This window comes from Varroa destructor, unplaced genomic scaffold (genome assembly GCF_002443255.2).
Source record: "Varroa destructor unplaced genomic scaffold, Vdes_3.0 BEIS01000001.1, whole genome shotgun sequence".
NCBI lineage: Eukaryota > Metazoa > Arthropoda > Arachnida > Mesostigmata > Varroidae > Varroa > Varroa destructor.
The window spans coordinates 23,474,581-23,486,513 of record NW_019211454.1 but is presented as its reverse complement, the minus strand read 5'-3'; positions in this window follow the sequence as shown (position 1 = coordinate 23,486,513).

Genomic DNA, 11,933 nt, shown 5'->3' with positions numbered 1-11,933 from the left:
CGAAGGTCAAAGAAACGAAAGGATCGGATCCATCAATAGTCGGTCACTTGCAGCGGCATCAGTCGGCCGAATCTCTCGCTCACAACTTGCCGTCGAGCTTCACCTTCTCCAATAGCAATGTTAAAAGGACACGAACGCCGGACCGGACGACGATCGAAGCTATTGCTGAAAAAGTTTGTCAAAGAAGTCAGCGGTTACTCAGTTTTGAAGACAAATCATTGCTAGGTAGTCGATAGTCCCTCGAAATTGTCGGCATCATTGTCGGTGCGTCGCGACCCAGTCGGTGCTTTTTCTCTTTATTAGCAGCAACAGTAACGCCACGAAGAAAATTAACAACTATTTTAGGTGTCGAGTAGGTAGATGGACGTGTGCTTATTCGTAGCAAGGTATTATTGAACCTCTAGCAAATTCTTAGAAGCATGTTAAACCAATATTACCCTGCGCGTTTTTGTCGCTGATTGAATTTATCTAACCTGATCCCTTGGCGATGGACCTAGGAACTACCGACCTAGCATACGTCAACGATATTTTGCATTCGTCTGATAAATCTGTTTCAATATGAGCTGGTGTACTTTATATCGAATCTAACATGATTGCAGATCGATCCTGTAACGTTCCTTCATTTCAATGTTCCTACAGCCTTACTTGTTCTCAACGCGTTCGATTTCTGTTATTTGGGCATGACAACTTTCGAAATAGTTACTGCGTTACAAGTAGTTCACTAGCGCACAACATTGTTACCTAGCTAAGCCCAAGATCGAGATAGCCCGTATGATCTATGCGTGCAAAGATAACCACTGACCGTGTACGTGGCGTCAATCTGAGATTTTATCCATTCGTACTCTCCTATTGGAAAGTTGCTCAGACCTTGCCACCTTCAATTTCAATTGATTTTACTGTTGTTATCATATGAAACCCGCTTTCGCAAAAATCACCATTTAATTGCTAGCTTGGAAAAATGTGAGAAATTAAAAAAAATTCCTCAAAATCAAACGAATTGGGACAAGAAAGAATTTTTTTGCGGCCCATTTGCTGAAATTGATGGCTTTTTCTAGGAGGGAAAGAAGTTACTTTCCGAACGAATTTACTGAATCAATTCCGTCCTTCGCTCAGCGAAACCATTCTCAATACAAACGAACAAACAGCAAAATTTAGACATAATGTTTAAGTAATATAAATGTAGATGGCAATTTCAAAATCAACGTTTCCAGTCCTTAACCGAAGAGAAGCCGAAATTTCACTAAAATTGTCCACGTCATTGGCGTCCTTCTGATGAAGTAGTGAACCGTCGATCAGAATCAGCTCCTTATAAAGTATGCATTGAACTATGCCTCGATATGACAACATTCCGTATGTAATTACGGCGTTTGGTAACGGCCCTAAGTATCTGACCCCTTTCCTACCTGACACGCGGGTGTTAGTAAGCGTCGGTTCGAGGCCAGCCTGGTCTCGCGTACCACTGAAAGCCAATCCACAATAGACTGAGGACGTTCTACAACAAATATACAACAATGATAACTTTATAAACGCATACATTAGCCACTGATAACAGATCATTTTCAATTGACTTCACTCTGTAAGGAAGTAATTATAGAAAATCAGGATTCACACGTGCCCCACAGCGTTTGTAATAACTAACCTATACTAAAAGGCGAAAAGTACGTTTGTGCGTTCATTTACACATGTGTTTTTGGGTGATTTTAAATTGCCACTAGCGACTCTTATATCGTTGAGATACCACTGTGCAACGATCATCAAAAACGAAAAAAAAAACATGACCCATATTTTCTACTGGATACTGCGTTGAATTAATTTAGCAAGACTCTGTCACGATTAAATGTTTGTCTTTTTTACTATTTGACACCACGTCGATTGCGCCAGGAGTGACCAAAAACGATAATTGCAAAAAACCCAACACGTGAACGTAAATTGGGTCGGTAACGCTTTTCAGTTTACGTACTCGATTCGCACAGCTTCTGAGGTGTCATAAACTAATAATTGGAGGCCGTCTGTAGTAATAGCGAAAATGGCGTATGACACTGCCAGCTGATACGGATACATCCACTCTTGATCATTTTTACGTTTCAAGGTATAATAAGGCTATTTCACTTGAACAGAAGAATCGTAAACGACGTGTAAATAACGTAGGTCTAAATAAGCATTGTCTTTTACTTTATTATTTGTTGTTATATTTTACATTATAAATGAGACGAATTAAAACAAAGTAGACAAATACTAAAACATCCCATAGTCTAAACATCTCTCGTTTTTCTAAAGCTAGCTTATAGATACTCCGACGATCTTATCGAAGATCTCTTCTCGGACAATGCTGTCCTTTGCAGTGTTGGTCGTCGTTATGAACTATAGCTCATGCCGTTACCATTCATGATGAATTATATTGGATTTCTGTGTCAGGATAAATATTTTTGCGTGTCTCACCAATTCAATCACATATCGCCCAGCGTGGAGATGGCGTTCAGGGCATAGAATACACAGTTTATCAGGCCCTGCCAGTCTGCTACGAAGGAGTAAAGGGCGCGTAAATGACCACAAGTTATCTATACGCATACATAAAGGGAGAGGGTTAAGCTGGAAACAGAAGTGCAGCAAAGAACAGAAACATAAACAGACGCTACCATGGGGCTTGGATGTGTCTAAAGGGGCAAAGGGCAGCTGCTAAGATCTATCGGGATTCAGTCGGTTCAGGGTTCTTTTTACGGTAAGAGCAGCGGCGTCGATGCGGCGAAAGTTGCCAGTTCAACGAAACGAAGCGAATAACAATAGCAGCACCGGCGCCGCCATAGCAAAGGCTCTGCACTTCGGCAGCTATCTTTGGCGTCGTCTTCCCTCACTATGGCGCAGCAGTGCTCGCTTGTATCCCTGTCAGTTATGGGATGGACAGCTCACTCCGCTATCGTATAGTAGTAGCAATGGTGTTCCGCAAGCGAAAGTTCCGTGCCAGTAACGGCTCCTCTGCCCCTCTTTCTCACCCTGTAGCTTAGGCGGGCTGAAACAGCCACCAAGATGGTAGCTCTCGACAGCGCACTCAGGGATAAAGACGTTGAAAAGTGAATCCCCAAAGTCTCTGCTATGACCTACGGGCGACTAACCCCCCACGTCGGGCCTTACATAGCAGAGGATGGGATGCGGCGACGTGAAGTGCGACCGAGATTGAGCAGTCTCAAAACGGAAGAAGGAAAAGCTTTGCCCCCGAGCCAGCAGGAAGAGGACCGTGACGGCAAATGGGGCCTAGCTAGGGAAAAAGAAAGGGGGACACGTGTAAGAAAGAATCGGACGAAAGATTGGAACGAGGCTTTGTAGATGGTAAGGGCGAGGAAAGTTAACGACCCTCTCCGCGCAGAAGCTGGTTGTGGACGCGGCTGCTAGTCCTGCTGTACCCGCGGCGATCTCGTTCTGTGGAACTATAGCACCAAGTATACTGGCGCCGACCCCCCGACGATTGACCCTCAGCCGACCATTTGCAATACGTTGCCGGACGCTCCAGTGCATTGGAAAAGCTTATAGGCCCAGTCAAAGTACCGACATCATTGTGGCAGTTTACGTCTGGCAATCTCTGGCGTTAGATTCGTTTGACGTTATGTTATAAGCGGTCAAATCAATCGAACGAACAAACGAACGTTTGCTTTTATACGTCCCTAATTGTGGACTGTTTTCGCGGTAATGTAATAGGTCTTCACTACGTGTATGTTTCCTCATAACTGGATTGTCCGACCAATAAAAAAAAAGCTGCCACCCTTCCCCCACTGTAACTGTGGCATCAAAAAAAAATAGTAGAGTGCGACGAAGTGGAAAACTTACAATTCTCAACGTAGTTATACGCTGTCATATGCATACTCAATAATCATAGAGGAAAGCTGTAATGCAATCCGTTGTAAGTTAAGTGATTCGTCGTACCGCAGTGGGAAAAAAAAACTTCTTAAAAAAAGCGTCTTAAGTAGAGCTGGCACAAATCAGGCTGTTACAGGTAAAAGTATCTACGCACGAGCTCTGGTTAATTCAGAAACCAAATTTAGTCCAGCCTATTATTAGCACTTATGTCCCATCCGATATGCGGAAGGCACCTAACCATATATCACTAGACAGTCTGATATGGCGATCCAATAGTCACCAAAACCTACAAATACTATTTCGATAAATTCATGCGTAAAAGACATAAAACTCTGATCATTCCCATGTACGACTCTAGCGACCTGTTAAATCGGTTTATCGTAGACCTTTTTGACCTTCTCGAAGAAGTTATTATACAAAAACACTGGCTTAGCCTTACAAAAGCCGAACTGCTAACAGAGCTGTTCTATTAGGTCGTTGAGTATGAAACACGGTGGACATCTGTCTTGTATTTCGAAATAACATTGTTTTGTACTGATGCAATAGTTGAAGACACTTTTTCCGCCTAAAGTACATTTTAAAGTTTAAGACCATTCATCCGAATATTATAATTTGCGTTTTTAGCAAACAAATTACTGTGAAGCACGGAAAGATCAAAGAATCTGAGTAGTTATACAATTTAATACAAATACAAATTCGACTCGGGAATATATAGCCATGTATAGCTCGGGTTCGGTAGAGGTCGTACTACTAGAAGCACCGAAAGCCGTTGGGTCTGGAAATGGAAGGAAAGAAATTTTACAATGAAAAGTGAATCTCGTAAAACGCCCCATGCACAAGCGCATGTAGCGAAATATTCACGATTAACGTATAAGTCAAGGCGGTTCAAAATGCACGGATGTGAGCTTTCAGCATATAAAACTGTAGTATATAAGAATACCATACGCGTTCGTCTCGATCAAATTATTAAGGTAAAATATAGGGGATAAATGGGTACTCACAACGCTTCACCTATCTTTACAAAACCGATTACATGACGAGTTACGATTAGAGAGTTTCAGCCATCCGTCCATTATAGGCGCCAGACATTGTTTCCAAAAATAACCATTAGGTGTTTTTCAAAATCTCGCCCGCTTCCCAACAAAAAAGTTATTCGAATTTCAACATGTCGAAATCGCCTTTGGAGGCTTTCTAAATACTCGTATCTTAGTTTTCTACACCAGTGGGATGAATAAGTTATCATTTAAATGATAAACGGTCATAGATAATTCAGCCTGTAAAAAAACACTTGAAACGTTGGAGCTTACCGAGTTATGATCTGTACTTACCGACCTAACACATCTAGCACTTCTCACAATCTAACACATCCGACACGTTCGGAACCATACATTGATTCGTTCAAAGCAAGCTCTATTATGCCGCGTGGGCAGTGCTCTCATTATTATCAGTACATTTTTCTTATAAGTAGTGTTCATTGTATTTAATGCATATAGCGTCAATGGATATTATCGCAGGTTACTTGACCTGATATGGCTTTCTATGGCTTGTATATTTGACTAAAGTTCCCAAATGGTTTGTTCAAATATTTAAAAATATATATTTTATCTGAGTCTGTCGAAGACGACGAAGATTAGACGAAAAGTAAATAGATAACGTTTTCGAAGCGTAATTCATTCACTGGTAGAGTTTGCAACAAGCAGCTGAGCGATTCTAGAAGCGGCGTCGGCGTTCATCTTGCGTAGGCTACATATACCACGCAGAAGAGGCCATGCTTGGCAAAAATAGGACCCTCTCGTAGACACATGAGTACGACTATAAGCTCTCGTTTGAGAAATGCGAGTCTTTTGCAAGACGGACGAAACCTACTCCGACGGACCCTTCATTTTGACGGCAGTTTTTCGAGTCGTTTAAGCTTAGCCATTGCAGAAGACCGGGCAAAACATCCTTCTTCTTTTTAGCGTCATCTGATATAGGAAAAAAGGTCGACTTTCCTCCATATGGCTCCTACTTGCCCGCCGAGGCTAAAAGTACAAGCATAACAGGAAAAAAAGCAACGTGCAAAGAACACTTACGAAATACATCAATCCATTGTATTATAGAAACGGATCCCCGGAAAACACGAGGGACTCTTACGTATAAAATCTGCTTAAGCCATACAAAGCGACTTGGCTGTTTCCATCTGTACTAACGGCATATCCAGGGCGAGACAATTATTTTACGCGCTACAACAACAGTGGAGGTTGTATCTCTCGATGTATAAACGTGCGTGCGGAGATACAAATGCCGTCGTATGTACGTAAGCGTATTCAAGGGGCTGGCGGGGCCAAAAAAGCCGAGGTCAGAGATGGACGTCAGCCAGATCGGAGCTAGGGCAAACACATGAGGAAATTTGCAGTAGTCTTTTGACAAAAAAACATAAAAAGCGGTTTTGGATTGAAGAATTTCAGATTCACTGCGATAGTTTGCCGGCCCGTTGCTTGCATCTTCCTTTATGCTTCGGTCTGTCCGTCTGCATAAATCATGAGCGTGCGCGAAACGAGCGGACAACAACGATGTAGAGGGCCAGAAAAAAGGATGCAGGAGTAACTTCTGCAATTATATTTGCTGATACTGTACAGCCAGGTCTTACTTTATAAAATTGTCATGCCAATTAATGCTTTAGTTCAATTGTATGATTGTTGGATATTGTGCTATTCATAGTTTTTTTTTTTATAGTTCAGAATAAATGTGGTACTGAAGGATTACAATATGCTATATTCAACCCAGTCGGTAGAATAAGTAAAATACAAAATTGTGTCGCCAGCTGTGCACGACACGTAGAAGTTGACGTGTGTCAGGAATTAACCAAAATAATCATAAGACATTGATCGTTTAAGATCGAATGCCGAATATTCCATAATATTTACATACCGTTCGAGTAGGTTTTTTTCATTTTATGATTATAGAAGATTTTTATACTAAAAATGTGGCCAACTATGCATTTTATTCCTTATTGGGTCGTGTAATACTGGGTTATGAAAATTCAATTTAGAGTCTACCTTTGGACCACTGCCAATGATTGTATCGATTGGATATAGGGTCTGTAAAGTATGCAGTTGGGTTTTGCCTATCAGTATTTTTAACTAAAAAAGTAATAGTGAGCATATTGTTAGCACTGCTAATTATTGCGGTCATACGATTATTGTTAGCACAAAGGCTAAGTAAATTCAAATCCACGTACTCTTTATAGCGATTGTAAACCGGAGCAGTGCTTCCCCCCTAGAACTCTTCGGCTGGGCTCGTTTGCTTACTTGGCCATTATTTCCTAATGCTCCTCTTCTATATTATTATTATATTAATGATTTATTTATGTGTATTTCGGTCCCTAATGCGGCCGTGTGGCATGCCTTCTTCATTGAGACTTGTGGCTTACTTGCTTTGATGTTCGCTATTGCTTTCCTTGGTCGGCGTCAGCATCGGCCGTATGCGGGAGTTGAATGGCTACCCCTCTTTGCTACAGTCCGGCCCCTTCCGCTACGATAGAGGCCAGATTGAAGAGGCAGCGGCGTTGCTTGGGGTAGCAATGCGCCACTACCTCTCCCCTTATTGACGAAGTGCATTGCTTTCAGCCCCCCCCCCCCCGCCCTCTCTCTCTCGCTCTCTCTCTCTACGATTGCGACAACGACGACCACGCTAATGCACAAGGCCGACCACAAAAGCTGTATGTACAGCCTACTTTGAGCCATATCTCAGCCTATTATATGTATCACTCGCTCGCTAGCTAAAAGTCTTGCGGACTCCAAACCTCAAGGAAGTCTGATGCCACACACATTGTCTTGGGAACATCGGAGTGAAGTATAAACAACCTGACTACTCATTGTGTCTATGACAGCGCAATGAGTTCGAAGTTGCCAGGCATGATTTGTGTCTCTTATGTAGCACAGGTATTACGATATAGACGAAAGTAACTTAAAAAGTTTGCAATATATTAATTTGAATTAATTATAAATTTGATGCAAGACCCATTGATGTATAACGCGGCATAGCATCGAAATAACGCAAAATCACTGAAGTAATTTAGCCTTGGCACTGCGTTAATTATTTCTGCACATCAATAGCAAACACACTGATAAAACTAAGTTACTACATGTATTCTGTATCTCCATTTGATAGAGAATAAGCTTCCGAGCATGCTTTTATTTTTGTCGTCATTAAAATGGTAAAAAAAACGCTTAGGGAATATCATGCTGGCCAAAAAGATGAGACAAACACAAAAACATGTAACAGCTGCAAATGTCGTATAACAGTTAAAGGGAAGTGTGTGCATTTTTACACGGAGAATTTCGTCCTTGCCAAAAGCAGCCGACGTGTCTCACTGCTGTGGGGCTCTTGCAAAGAAACTCAAGCGTTCGGGGACGCTCAGCAAACGGAAGTGTGCAATTAAAATCGGTCATGTTAGTGACGGACGCGGCCGTTGGAGCAGTAGGGCAAGTACAGTGTACCCGTGTGTATATCTGCTCTCATGTTGATACGAAGGATGATGACTTCAGGCATGCAGCCTGCGAGCACGGGACTATGACCCCACTTCCGGCCACGTTTTCGCTGGCCTATCGCCGGTGGCTCTTCTCCTTCGATGAGGGTAAGAGCAGCTTCCGCCACCGTTATACCATTGGTGAGTGAGCATAGCGAGATGTCGCGTGCCAAGTCTACACTCGAAGCTAGACGGCCGAGCGTTACTGTGCCGAAGGCCCATTGGAGCCGCACTGAAGCATATATTGCATAGAATCCAACAGCAGGCGACGCAGACTGTTCATCGGACCGTTGTAGCTCTACAGTCGACGACATTGAGCTGCTTTCAGACCGTGGCTTCGTCAAAACATAAGAAAAAGACAAGTCAGCCAACTGTCTCATGTGTGTGTCGAAATTAAAAGATATCTACACGCAAGTAATCACTTTGCCATCTTGCGGGCGCAGCTTTAATGGGGGCAAGGTTTTATAACACATATGAGTGCAGTGTGTACGGGCCCTTTTAGCCTCACATGAATGTTCTTTCCAAAGAGGGCTCATCACAGGGGCGAGGTGCCACCACCCCATGAACGAGCCTCTCCCTCGTTTCTCTTCCTCTTTCTATGTATAGTGAATGCCCAAGTGAGTGACCGACGCCCAACTGCGCAAAGACATAAACCAACAGACGCACGCGCTCTCGGTATATCCCGCGACGAAGCTTCGAAACGATGAATGACTGAATGAATTAATGGACGTCTGAGTCTGTATCTCGCTCCCCCGAACGGCCACACTCATGCAACAAAGCACGCGCAGGCGACGCCAACAACGGCAACTTGAAGAGAAATGAACTATAGCGTCGGCGCAGAGTGCGAAATCCATGAACAAGACGACATGGCGGCCAAATCTCCGGACGCGACAATAAGACAAAGAGGCAAAACAAATAACCTATTGAATTGAACAAATAACTAAAACAATAACAAATTGATAAGCTTCCACTACAACAAGTCGATAAATCGACTGGTTGTTAGAGGAAGCCCTAAAGGATACTCGCTGTACCGGACGACATGACAGAGACTCATGCTGTTTGCAAATCGTCGTTCCATAAAAATAGGGCTCAAGTAGGACAAAAATATACACGGGGATAATCTACAGGCATTTGCTGAAGAAACAGCCAACCTTTTCTTACGTTGATTAAGTCGCGCTTGTAAAATCGCAATTTTCTAGAGCAAATAATACTTTATGTCAAGTGAAAAAACGACAAGTTTGCCAAGCTCGTAGTTTCCAAACAGAGGCTGCTAAGAAACAAACTGCAAATGGTCCTATACATACACATACCGACTAGACAACGTCACAACGCTGGTGCCTGGCGATGAAAACACAGACATGGGCGCGTGTTTTTAAGACGAAGGGCACAATTGTAATGGCTACATGGAGACTGACGCTCAACAGGCGGGTTTTCTGCCCGTTTGATCTTATAACAGAAGCGCCTTTGAAGACTGGACTTAGCGTTTGACGGAGGTTTCCGGTAACTTTCTCGGGTTGAGCGAATAGGTCTCTACTTCTTAACAGTCACGCAACACCCTTACAAGGTTGGTACTATCTTACTTGCTAAGGTCTGTATGGGTATTCGAAAACGTAACTAGTTACGGTTGGAAGACAATGGAAACCGGAGTGTGCAATCGATTAAAAGAACATTCATTTGTGACTGACTAAAATACACGAGTATAACATACACTAACATAATATGATACATATATTTAACGAACCTGCTAGCAAATAGCGTGCTTTTTTTTTACCCACAGTTGGGTATAGGTTAACGTGCGAAACAGTAGTTGACGTATTGATCTTTCGGAATCGTCTATATGCACCGCTCTTGAAGAGCGCTGCTTTTCTGCGTGGTTCAGATAAGCACCAACGGCCATATCTAAGCGGTATGATATAAGGAGCTCGTAAGGTCATGCAACCCCACAAGGTTAACATCCGATGGCTCTGCGTTCATGTAGAGCTATCATGCTTTGCGTAACGTTTTTTTAATGTAATAAGACAGAATGATTTCAAGCACCCTCCGAATTTCAATGTTTCTAGTCCCGAGATGATTCATCAACTGCTAACTTTTAAGATAGCCGCCAAATATGCAGATGCTAGTTAGGCTAAGTTAGTGGAGAAACAAATTAGTATTCCCCTATTAAGGTAAGTTGTATTGGTGAAGCTTTTCATCAACTTGAGCAAATATTTAATAGTAACAAAATTTCACCTGAAAACAATTATAGTCGCGATAAAAGCATTCGTATGGATACGTTTATCGGTACAAACGATGCACTTCCGTGACGCTAGACCTATATTTAAAAAATCTTATATTCAATGGCAGGTGTAGCGCACGTACGGGTGTCGTACCAAAGGAGTCCTGCTCCAGACCCTACTTTTAGAAAAATCATTCTAAATTCGCCCTTTGAGTCACGAAGCCTTAGAGCATGTGGCGTCATATGAATAGTAATATTTTGAGATGAACCTAGCGAAAACGTCAGGGGATATTTCTCGAACAGAGCTGGAAGTTATTCGTTTGCTAACTATCTACACCAAACGTTGTATTGCGTGCTTCATTGGTTTTAACTAACTGAGTAGTAAGTTATTACAGATATTCTTATTCTTGCTTTTACCGTACCCGATAGCAGAGACTATCAATAGTTAACCGAAACCAAAACGTAGTTAACAACATGTTACACACGTTTCGTCGATGTACTGCTTTCTCAACCAACTTAAGGATCTTCACCATTAAGGATCTACGCCGTCCGCTACCAATAAATTGGAGAAGACTTAAGGCTTAGGTGAATTTAGTTTAATGTCCCAGCGAATGCAAGAGTCCCAAAACAAGGCCACATTCTGCTCTCGTTTCTCAGGCATAACCATCCCGACAGCTATGCTCTAGAGTGAGCTTCTCTTGGTCTGTATAAATGTATGCGTGAGCACTTTGGGCCTTTCTGCAGTCCCGTCAGTTGAGAGGGGGTAAAGTCTCATTGAGCAGCCTTGCGAAGTATGGAGAACAGTGTCGGAGTGTAGTCTAAGTCGCGTAGCAGTGCGGGTCGTATCTCGGAGACAGCGACGAAACGGGTTGGACCTTTGTCATGCAAATCCTGTAGGAGCCGAGTGCGTTCCACCTATTGTTGTCCATCTCCGGGAACTACACACGGTCCCCTGTGTCCTAGACTGGGCTACGGCCAATGGTAGAAAAACAGGAAAAGGCCAGCCAGTGTACACAGTGCGAAACTAGTGGCGTACGTCGTGCTTGTCTATATGGATCGACACCAACGATAGTCTTGTCGTTGCCCTCCTTCAAGCGACTTCAAAGAATGTTTGCGCCATTGAATCTAAAATATATGATATATACTTCGATGATTGTTGCTACTGTAGGTGATTAATTATTTTGATCTCTCCTGCCTAGTTTCATTAGGATTGGATTTGTATCTGTAGACTTACCGAATCAAATCGAAGGTTTAGATACTGCTTGTATTGAATACCTTGTATTGACTAATTCTAAATATTAAAAATAAAGTTGAAGGTCGTTGTATCCATCATTAACATGAATACGAGAAGTTCAGGTC